Source organism: Halyomorpha halys, unplaced genomic scaffold (genome assembly GCF_000696795.3).
Source record: "Halyomorpha halys isolate HHAL.00 unplaced genomic scaffold, Hhal_1.1 Scaffold318.1, whole genome shotgun sequence".
In the NCBI taxonomy this organism is placed as follows: domain Eukaryota; kingdom Metazoa; phylum Arthropoda; class Insecta; order Hemiptera; family Pentatomidae; genus Halyomorpha; species Halyomorpha halys.
In genome coordinates this window covers 212,861-225,129 of record NW_027105968.1, presented here as the reverse complement: position 1 = coordinate 225,129, position 12,269 = coordinate 212,861, and the positions used below count along the sequence as shown (strand labels likewise).

The 12,269-nt window shown below is 32.3% G+C and overlaps 1 protein-coding gene across 1 annotated transcript in view; it reads right to left on the bottom strand.

Moving 5' to 3' along the window:
* nan (transient receptor potential cation channel subfamily V member nanchung) overlaps window positions 1–12,269 on the bottom strand; it is a 69,053-nt gene that overhangs the window by 51,586 nt on the left and 5,198 nt on the right. The window lies entirely within an intron of this gene.

The window sequence follows — 12,269 nt, the reverse complement described above, 5'->3', positions numbered from 1 at the left end:
TTACCTATAGCCCACAACTGTGTGGCAGATTGTAATATCTATCAATAAATAAATCTATCAATCTAAAAAAAAAAAAAAAATATATTTTATATGTAAAAAGTAATGATTTATTCCATAAGTTTGTATTAAGAATTATTTGCGAATTATAAATAGTGCCCTTGAAATATGCAGACCTGGCAATACTTCGCAATTTCTAGACTTATGAATGTAGACAGATTAATTGAATACAATTGAAAGTTCGATAAAAATTAATATATTTAGTTATTTATATATATTATATACATTGAATTAATGACTGAATCAATTGCTTATTATTGTATCTATTTAGGCTAGATAAATAACATTACATCATAAAAATATATAATTAAAAAAATAGGACTAACTTCAACACGACTAAACCAATGTTCACGAAACTTGGAAGTGGTTTAGGGCGGTATACGCTGCATTAAAGGGCAAAAAAATGGATCTGATTAAGCAAATTAAAACCGGAGATATAAAATAAAATATTTGAAAAGATTTTTTCTATTCCAAACCTAATTTAAATGATGGTGATATAGGTAAAAAGGAAAGACATTCAGCTTTCTAGCAACTCTATTAACGTAGGACTTGGATAAAAAGGAATGGAGTTATAAACGTTTATATTAACAATGGGAGAAAATAAAATCCTCTAAAAAAACAAAGTTCAAAAATTTTTAAGTTTTTATTTCTTTAAAAAATTGTATTTAAAGGTTTCAGAGGACCCTATAAACAAAAATAATTTGCTTTTTCATAATTTTTTTTTTTAAAACTACATTACTGAAATCCTCTTTATCTTTTTTTTTTTTTAATTTTCTGGGAATATAATATTGTTTTATGGAATCAGTCATATTTTTTTCTCTTCGGGAAGAGACGAATTGATTGGTATATAATAATAGTAAAAAAAAAAACGTAAACTTCCTGAGCGTAAACGCCCTGAAAATGCTTAATATAGTTATTAACTTTTTTAAACCAAAAAATTCGGAATAGCCTATTACATTCCTGAGAAAACACTTATTAACATTTAGTGTTATTTATTGTTATTTACAACTATATAAAAATATATACAACAATTAAATTTGCAGTATGTGATATAGTGACATGATACAAACATGTGGAGAATCTACCCATTGAGAGAACTCCAATAACATTTCTAGAGGAGAAGATCTCGAGGCCATCTTCTTTTCAGACGCCTAGGAGCATTATTAGGTAATAAAGGAGAAGCCAGGTTAGAAACGAGTGGATTTGGGTGGTTGGGAAGTTTATCATGAAAGGAATGGTATCTGGTACAGGCCAACATATGGGGCATTCTGATGGATCACTTGATTTGTAACAAAGTAAGGAGCATTATGAATTTTACGAAAGATATTGGACTGTAACGATTGGATTCGGGAGGAATTTGTTGGTTTAGTGGAGCCCCAAAACTCAACTCCGTATGTCCAGATAGGCCTTACAATAGTCATATAGATCAGTCTTTTGTAATGGGTTGGCAATTTAGACCGCTTGTCTAGTAAATGTTGTAATAGTCTGAATCAACGAGCAGTTTCCTGTCTTTTCAGTCTAGTATGAGAATTCCATGTCAGTCGTTTGTCCAGATGTAGTCCTAAGTAACGGATCAGTTCAACAGGAATAAGTGGGGTATTATTAAAGGATACTGTAGGGCAAGAGGTCATGGGCTTAGGGGTATACGACGAAGGGTAAATGTGATTTGATGGGATTTATTGGAATTAATTTTAATCCTCCAGTTTTGGCACCATTCTTATAGGGTAGTGATGTGGGATTGGAGGGTTTGGGATACAATGTAAGGATCGTGGTCATTGACAATAGACAAGTGTCATTCTTGGTAAGGGTAATGTTAGGATAGGTTAGGATGGGTTAGAATGTCAGCTGTGAAAACTGTATAAAGGATAGGACCAAGGAGGTACACCAGCAGACTGATGGAATAAGGATGAATTAGCACTGTTGTGATTTATTTGAAATAATCAATCGGAGAGTTAAGATTCAGATGGATTACTCACTAACCAGTATTTAATGTTTTCTATAAAAAAATTATGTTTTGTATATTTAATGTTTTATTTATATTTATATTTAATTATTTAAATTTTAAGTTATTTCAATCATATAAAGAAATGAATTTCTCAAATTAATTAAATATGTATTTTTCTGTATTCAAAATATTCCTGGAATCACATGGAAATCAAGCTAAAATTTTAAAATCAAAAATATTTAAGAGATAGCAATATAATTATTTGATTAATATTTAAAAATTATAAATTAATACAATTTGTGTTAAATTTTACTCTTATTATTTTCATATGTGTTTTTAATAAAATTATAAAAACTGCAGACTTCTGCCAGGATGATCGTGTTTCAAAATAACCCTAATAATGAAAATAACCAATGAAAAACAATACCACAGCATATTTTTGTGTGGTAATGTCAGAAGATTTTATAGTAATCTTTATTGATTCAAAAACACATTTGAAAATATAATAGCATAATAAATGGTTATATACAAGTCATGTTAAATTATTCACAAGAAACAGTACATATATCAAAATACGATGTTTGTGTAATGACTGTAGTAGTTCACGCTGCGGCAGCTAGGTTCGTCATGTCGAACAGAAACGGTTTTTGCGGCTGTAGTAGTTACAGTATAGACCAGCAGATAGCGGTGTCACTACAATTGTTAACGCCATAATATATAATTACCTTGTAAATAATTGTAATTAGTATTTGAGTTTTATTAGTATTTAGTTTAGTTACATATATTTTAATTTGTATTGTTTTATTTAGATTTAGTTATGTGAAAAGAAAAAAAATATGTAATTATATTTGTTTGTAATAATGAGTAATAGAGACAGTTGCTAGGGGTGATAATTGTTGCTAAGAAGCGTCACCTAGCAACGGACCGACCATCTTAGTTTTTTAGAGCAGTTCCGACTAATTAGTGGCCCTGAGAGCGTCCTCAGCAGCCCTGTCTGCATTTATAGTTTAATAGTTTGGACATTTGTTGAGTATTTTAGTCGTCACTACAGTTCGAAACCAGACCTTTTCTTTGTTTCGACTTTAATATAGCAGTTCCGTCTAATTAGTGGCCCTGGTAGCGTCATTACCAGCCCTGTCTGCGTTTGGTTGATATTATTGTATTTTACATTTTTTGAGAATACTCGTCGGCATAACAGTTCGGAACCAGACCACTTCTGTGTTTCGATTTTAATATGAGTTCCAATTAATTAAGTAATTAGTGGCCAACCCCTGAACCCAAGGAACGTGTGTAACCAGCCCTGTCTGCGTTCGTTTTGTCGGCTCGCCTAATACAATGCGACTGTTGGATATTTGGACCATCAATGAGCCACTACACCAACTCTGGACCATTGCAGGGGTTTATTTAGCAACAAAAGCTGCGACCTATCTCGGCAGCACTCTTCCTCGGACCTATCGGTGTGGAGCAAACGTTTTGTCGAACAGTATTTATTTTATATATTTATTTCTTTTTTTCGTGTAAATTAGTTTTATTGTAATTTTCATAATTTATCGAACTATTTTATTTTTATCTGAAAGGCTTTTTTATTTTTACTTGTATATTTTGTTTATGTTAGTTATTAAAATGTTTAAATTGAACCAAATAAATGTTTAATCCGAGCCATTTTGTTTTTTGTTCATTTTATAGCCTTCCAACAAAAAGACATAGTCGATTTGAGGTGGCTTTAACAACAATAATAATGAGCGACATTGGAGTTAATGCTGATTAAAATAACTATAGTGTAAGTTATAATCTATTGTAATAGCAATCAAAATATGGTTTATACCAAGAAAGAGATTGATTAAAATAAAATGAAATAAAAATTCCATCCTGTTGTTATTATCGTGGCTTACCTTACTTCTAAAAACCTCTCGCTCTGCTGAATCGCTGAAGCTAAAGGCATTTGTTGCGATTAGTTGAAAGATTTTTATCTTATATGCGATACAACACGAGAAGGCCCCTCACCTCCGGACTTAAAATAGCTCCTTTTTAGAGTGGATGGCTCATATATGACATTAAACATAACAGGTAACCTTAAAATACCAAAGGTAGTAAAAGGTAAGACACAACACGAATTACTTTTCTTTTTCACAGTAATGCACTTACTAATTCATTTTTTATTTCTGTTTTAGAGGGTTCGGAAAAAAAAAAGATGCAAACAGGCAACAAAAAAAAGAAAACAGTTCAGTAAAAGCAACCTTTGTAGTTTAATTGGTTTTCACTTTTTTTCTGTCATTCACTATCCGTAAACTGGGATTGCGTGTTATGGTCGTAATCGCATGACTGAATACTTGTCACTCTTCTACTTTTATCAGCACATCAGGCATATGAAGCGACCACTGGCCTGTTTAAGAACAGCCAAATATTTCTCTTGGGTTTTTTTCCTGGATATTTATGTATAAATTAACGACCACTCATTGCTCATCTTCACACGACTAAGCCATTTTAAAATTTGTGTCTCGATATAAAAGGAAATGCTGATTTTCAAGTAGAAACAGCTCGTTTTTTTCTTATAGTCTCCATAGGGCTCTTAATGCATACGGCTCCTACGATTCTCTTCAAAATTACTCTTTCAAACGTATCCAGTTGGTAGATGCTTTTATTTAGGCGTGACCACGTTTCTACACCATATATTATTAGTGGTTTTATTAAGGTGTATCTACCATGAAACCGTCTGTTGTTCACTGATTATGCTGCCGATTGACCGTTGATTAGCTACCACCATGAGAACTCCTACAGTCATAGGCAAACATTTATTGAAATGTATATTTCTTGTAAATACTTTGTGCAAATTAATAACCATGTTATATGTTGTATTATTTTTAAATTACATTAGAATCAATAAATAAAGAATCTTCTGATCTACTAAAAGAAAACGTATTATATATAGTATCTCTCGATGGCGTTTATTTGTCGATAGAGTTGACTCAGGAGAAATTGGAAGACATTAGTGCGAATTTCCCCTTCAGAGAATCTCCTCCTTTGTGAATAAGAATATGCATAGTGGATTAGACTTACGAGGAACTGAGTAACACGATGGATTAGTACATAGTAGTGTTAATTTTGAAAATGTATATTTGTATTATATTTCACTTTGACATCTCTTCTTCTTCATAAGCCTTGCTAAGGTCCTACTGCTCGTACCCGACGAACTCACCTTCCCCTTCACGACTGCAGGCTCGAACCCTGCAGAATGAAGTTCCCATTCTTTGGGGCCTTGCGGCTCGTACCTGTAAGGGTCTTCATTCTTCTTCTAACCAGATACCTAGCCTGTATGAACACGCATTGTCGAGACCTTCTGGTGAAGGGTTCTTCACTTCTTCAATTCAGAACTAATCTAACATAACAAACAACCATCTCGACAAGGGTCTCATATAAAGAAATAGTCTCTTGTCAATATTAAATGAGAGTGAACCTATTAGCACTCCTATAAGTTCCGGACCACTGTTTGGTTCCTGTATGAGGAATCCGACAAGTTAGCAAAAACGAGATCGCAGATGGATCAAGCTCAAAAAGTTCTCAATTTTGAATTACCAAAGGTATACTGACAAACTATTTAAGACATGAATATTCTGGAATAGTTGGAGGGGAACGGGGAGGTATGCTACTGGGACAAAAAGGAGGTACCCCTCCAACATTGGCTCGAGGACAAGCATAACAAATTATATACGAAAACACTTGCATTGCATCATTCTATACAAATATGAAGAAATTATTGGAAAATAGCTTGACGATCAACCACCAAATGAGGACTAATTTTAAAATTTTTGTCAAAATATGCGCTCGGAAAAGAAGATAATATAATTTGACTACTAAGGGACGAATAGCTCAATAAGCCAATCATTCTGGAGAAAGGGACGCCTTATTTTGTGACCTTGGTGTTCACATCATTTTTCAGGTTTAGTTATAATAATAGAGCAGACGAAGAAGATATCAAGATGGACAGTAACCGGAGAGATTCTAACTAGGAAGAGACGAGTAGATATGAGATGTGTTAGTCAATAATATTCATACTTGTACATTCCGAATTATTTTCTTTTGGCATCCAAGTTAAATCTTTAGGTTCTTCCAACTATCCATATCAATATTCCGTTCATTGTATTCATTTATATTTTGACTAACTTAAATTTATCCTACAACCAATTTACGACACATATGTAAATAATATGCATCATTTTCGTTGCGTGCTCCTTCGATATTCGAGTTCTGCTTGCAGCACTCCTAGCGGGCATGATGTGAACTACCATGGGAAGGTTATAAGGAATGTTTGTATATAATTATAAATTTGGAGAGATACTTGCAATAACTTATTATAGTACACTGTTAAGTTCATTAACACTGTGGAAAAGGACTTTTATTCTATTCCATTGTTTTTTGGAAGTAAAATAATGTTTCTACTTTATGTATTTACTTAGTACTTTGTTGTAGCTTTGCAAACTTTGATTTATAATAAACTATCGTTTTAGCAATCGTCTAGCTATCTATTTTCTTCAGAATTACATACATAGTACATCGCTCTATTGCTTGGAATCGATATAAAAAAAATCAATATTCATTGATGCATCAGAAAGTGCATTAATGTGTTTTCTACGTCTTTGGCATCGGGAGACAGGTGCCTTTGGAGAAACTCTGTGTGACTCTTTACTTGAAATTTACTTTCAACCCGAAAATTTAATTGTGATATAATTGTTCAATCCAAAAATCTTCCGTAATATTAAGGTTATCTATAATGTTGTGTTAAATACATATAATTGTAAGCAGCCCAATTTAAAGTCTATGTTAAATGCAGAGGAGCTTCAAGCGGGTTTTCTGAGAAACTTTCTAAATTTAAGTCACATTTATTTATTTTTTGTTTTTATTAAGCTCTGAGACTAATGAAAAACTGTTTATATTGAGCCTGTACACATCGCAAAATTCAAATTACATTTTTTCTTTTTTTCTATTTTCTATTCTTTTCAAAGTGCAATGCTGACTTATACAATTCGGTCCCTGGTCGGATTTTCTTTACATTTTTGAACTAAGAATAAGGGATGTTATAAAACAGAATTCCGTCTATGATCCAACTTTCTTGCTGAACGTGTTTAATGATTTTGAACTTTGTGGATCTCTCAGTTTCCATGGAAGTTCTATAATGAAAAATTGTATTATTAGTTAAAACAGTTAGAAAATTTATAATATGTGGATACCGCTCATTCTAGTAAAACTACTTACCTGTCTAAACTGTCCATCTGTATATATAGGTGAAACGAAGCAATTATTGGCTGACAGAATTTATCAACACAATAATGATTTGAAAAACAAGGAGAGGGATCCAAATAAAACGGCATTAGTACAACATGCAACCAAAAACCAGCACTTTTTTGATTTTGAATATACAATGATTTTCCATAAAGAAAATAATACATTCAAAAGGAAAATACTTGAATCCATTTATATATCTGAAAATATTAATTATACTGTAAATTTCAAAAAAAGATACAAGAAATTTGAACCAACACTATGCAGAGATATTACGTAAAATTAATTTATGAAAAATATAAGATAAATTAAATGTGGATAGTTTAATTAGCCTTGATGGGATTTTTACTAATGAAATAAAGAAGAAAATTAACAAAAATATTGTTATAATAAATATTTTTAATGCTTGAACTGAATGGAGGAAGGTTACAAGCAAGGTTGTGATAAAGTTTTAACAAGTGACTGTGATAAATGAATTTTAATTTTTGTTTTTAATGTAAAATTTGACTAATTAGGTAATTAAACATAATGTAGGATATATTTATTTACAAAAGAGTATGTTTAACTAATATTTTTAATGATTCATAGAAATTGTTGTTGTGACCTGGGCAGAATAAAACTGCATAAAGTTAAGTGTTTAAATAATTTTAGTTCCAAAATTGTATTAAGGTGAGGTAAATTTTAAATAATTAATGTTAAGTAATTTGAATTGTTAAGGTCATACATGTAATAAAAGCTGTTTTATGGTAGATTGTCCCTGAGGATGGCCGGATTGGCCGAAACGTCGGACTTATAAGAAAAATAAAATGTGTTTAGACAAAAATGGATAAAAATTGAATTATTTATTTTTAAAAAATTTTATTATTAGTTAAAACAGTTAAAAAAATTATAATATGTGGATACCTCTCATTCTAGTAAAACTACTTTAAGAAAACTCAGCAAATAAAATTAGGGAATAGGGCCATGGGTATTAGGTAATACCTTTTTTTTTATTACTTTATTAGAGTTTTAAAAACATCCAAAACAATACCTATACAAATCAAACACGAATTGCCTGCATCTAACGTATCAAAACTACAACAGACAAAATGGTGTGGAACTCAGCTGGTCTGTTGCGTGACGTCATTCTCTATTTAGCAGACCTATTAACATATTCGAGTCATGCCAAATTTTATATGTTAGATGGTAGAATTAATTTTTAAACGACTGACCGTTATTCTTGAAATATAAATTATTATATATCCGATAAAGAAATGGATATGTCCGAGAAAACTACGATATGTACTTGGAAGATTTTTTTTTTTAAATGTTGCGATTATGGTCTAAGATATATATTGATATAAATCAATTTTCTACTCTCGGATAGCCAAGAGCATGACTAAGCTGATAGCGAAATGAATATTGAACAGTAAGAGTGGCGACATGGATAAGTTTAACCTCCAACTGTCCCCGTGACCCTGACTGGTCCAAACTGTAAAGTCGTATCGAAACGTTTAGTCAGGGAAACTACCTCATTGAGTTGAGTAATTTCATTCAGGTTGCGACAGTCCTGACTCTTCGCTTTGCTCAGTTTTCACCCGCAGCGGTGTGTTCAGTTCCTTTCAAGTTTTTTATTCTTCTTACAAAGTTTATAAAAAGATTTTTTTTTTTTTTACTGTACTGCGAACGTGAGGGTCGTTCAAGGGGTCTTTATGCAACAGTGGACAAACCTGGTCATCTTAAGCTCATAGTGGTGAAAAAGTAACATCGGTACTATATTTTAATGTCGGAACGGAACATTTCTTAGAAACTTTAGCCCTAATTATAAAATTCAATAGAAGACATATAATTTAGGTTTAATGGCTGGAAGACTTTTTCAATTTAATTCTAATTTTATTAATTCTAGTTTGGTGAAGACCCGATAGATAGGTCCTTGAGAATGGCCAGTGTGGCTGAAACGTAGGAGTTAACAATAAAATAAAAAGTGTAGACACTATGTGAATATTTTTTATTGTAAGTGATAAAAAAACCTGTCTCAAACAAGAAGTTAATGTATATATTGTTAAATACGGTGTAATAAAAATAATTTTTGGTATAGTTACGTCAATTATTTTTTTTAATTGTATGTCAAAATTACTGATCATTTGAATTTCATGATTTTTTTTTTATATTTATTTATTGCTATTTACAATTGTACATTATAATATATTTTGTAAATCTGATCTAAGTTAAATTGGAGTGTTACAGGCGTGTAGAGAAACTACCCATTGGTATGTTAGTCACTCTAATGACATTTTACATTAGATGTCCACGAATCTTCTTTTCAGGCGTCTCGGAGGATTGTCAGGAATGGAAGAGGATGCAAGGTTAGAAACTAGGGAGTTTGAGTGGTTAGGGAGTTTATAGTGGAAGGAGTGATATCTGGTTCGTGCTAGATCGGTTACATATGGAACATTAAGGTCTTTATGTATGATTTTATTTGTAACAAAGTAAGGAGCATTGAGAATTTTACGAAGGATTTTTGATTGTAAGGATTGAATAGGAGAGGAATTCGAAGGTTTTGTGGAGCCCCAAAGCTCAAAAATATTAGCTTAAAACGGGAAGTAGAAACTTTAAGATAGTTAAATCGAGCAATATTTAAAAAGCACCAGAAATTGATAAACGGCATGAAACCCTCCAATCCCTCCGTGGTGGCCTTACTAATCTGACTTTTCAAACAGACAATTATAGCGAGTAGGTTGGTCGATGTACGAAATGTCTCAATCTCACAAGAGGAAATCTTAACACACACAAAAAGGCAACCCTTCCCCGCCAGACCCACCCAGCTAAGACCCCCCGGGGAGCGAGGTCCTATATAACTTTTGAAATGTTAGTTTAAAACAGGAAGAGGTTAAGACTGTAAAATCGAGCAATATTTAAAAATAGCCTGAAATTGAAAAACGGAATTCTCCTTAATAATAAGAAAAAATATCCAAACAGTCTCAAACTTATTTTTTTAAACATATTACATGTCCAACGTATCACTGGATCTTAAAATCAGAGTTTTGACTGCATGGTTAATCTCACTATGGGTTCTCTATGGGGCTCAAAACTTGGTACTAACAAAAAACTGAACCTGAATACCATGCAAATGGAATTCTATGGAGTTTAATGTTTACTAGAAAACAGGAAAGGATTTTTCAAAAAGTAAACATTAAAAGTCAAAGGGTTGAATCCCACAGGTTGAAATGGAGCTGGGTTGGGCACTTGGCCAGAATGAAAGACAATATATAGATCAAGGCTTGCATGAAGTGAATCCCGAGAGAGATCAGCAGGAAAAATAGACGACTACACCGCAGGTTGAGTGATAAACTAGTGGGTAGGCGAAAACTGGTGAATGCTTGCGAGGGACGAAACCAAGTGGAAAAAAGTTTTAAAGAATATTTAGGTGTTTTCCTTTCGGGGTATGGTTATAAGGACTCTGTTATGTTATTTATGTTTTTGTGCATTTATCAATGTTTTTCTTTCTTCTATCCTGCTATAGCCAACCACTATGAATCCCTCTCTATGGGAGAGGCTTTTGTCAATACTGATGTCAATAAAGCTCTTATTAGATGTCCAACGTTTCAGCCGAACTGGCCATCATCAATGACAATCTAATAAAATAATAGCTTTAGTTATAAATTATCATTAACAATCAGAATTGTATCAAAAATATTATTAATTATAATCTGCATACGTTAATTTTAGTATTACAGCCTCAGATTGATTTATAAAACTTTGCAGATAATTTTAGTCAATTTGATACAATCAAAATAAACCGATAAAACCCAACCAATAAGGGAAAACTTATTTTATGTTTTAATTTACATGTATTTATTATTATTATATTTAATAATAAATTCTATTCTTCACAATTTCTGTATGGTCATTAACTTATCACAACAACATTTTATAACCTACCTCAACAACCATACTAGGTATAGTCATTTTATTTCATCTTATTAATATCTTCATTGTTTATTCATCTTATTTAAAACTCAGATTAAATTAAAACGTTTCAGGACCATCGCCTCATCCCCACCTCCCCACGTTCTATGTGGTTGTTTAATAGTCGTAACAATAGTAGAAAGGATGATGAAAAACAGAGAAGTAACTATTCTAATTTTTAAAAATGAGGCAGTATAAATAGATAATTATAATAATTAAAGGCTGATTATTAAGTTAGTCTTATAAATGAATTTAATGACTTTTTCTATTATAGATTCGTCGTTTCTCAACAGCATTGGAAATTTGTTTGGTATCCCTAACTGGTTCAGAGTTAATTTGTAGTGATGACATTCTTCAAAAATGAGTTTGATGGATTACTAAGACATTTCGAACATTTTGGAGGGGCCTCTCCTGTTATGATGTGGATGTATGTCATTCGGGTATGTCCTACTCTGAGTAGGGTGATCACTACTTCACATCTTTCTTTATAGATTTCAACTTACGGGGTGGACTTTTGTCTCACCTTGCCTGCCATCTTTCATTTATACATTCCTTTAAAGGACGAGCAAATTCCTGTTCCTGAGTTTTTTACCGACTGTGCCTGAGTTTATACAATTGAGGCACATCAAGTTCATCGACTAGCTGAAAACTAACATCAACCTGCTGTTCAGGACACTCACACTAGAGATGCGACATCGATTAGAAAACATCGATGTTTTTTTTTAAAACCATTTCAGTAACATAAAGACTGTTCTTAAGACTACCCATGCTCCGGCCAGTCAGAAGTGTTTTTTTAAACAAAGAATCCGACATGTTTTTGAACAACTATTTCAGAAACATCAGGTCTATTCCAACGATCACGCATTTTGCGGCCTGCCAGAAGTGGTTCTGTCGACTGTCGATGTCAAAAAACATCGATGTATTTTGGATAATGTATTGTAAGCAATGATATTTTAAAACATAGATATTTTTTGTAGTCGATGTCCCATTCTTTAATACAAAAAGCACTCCTGACTGGCCTGAGCATGGTAGTCATTGGAAC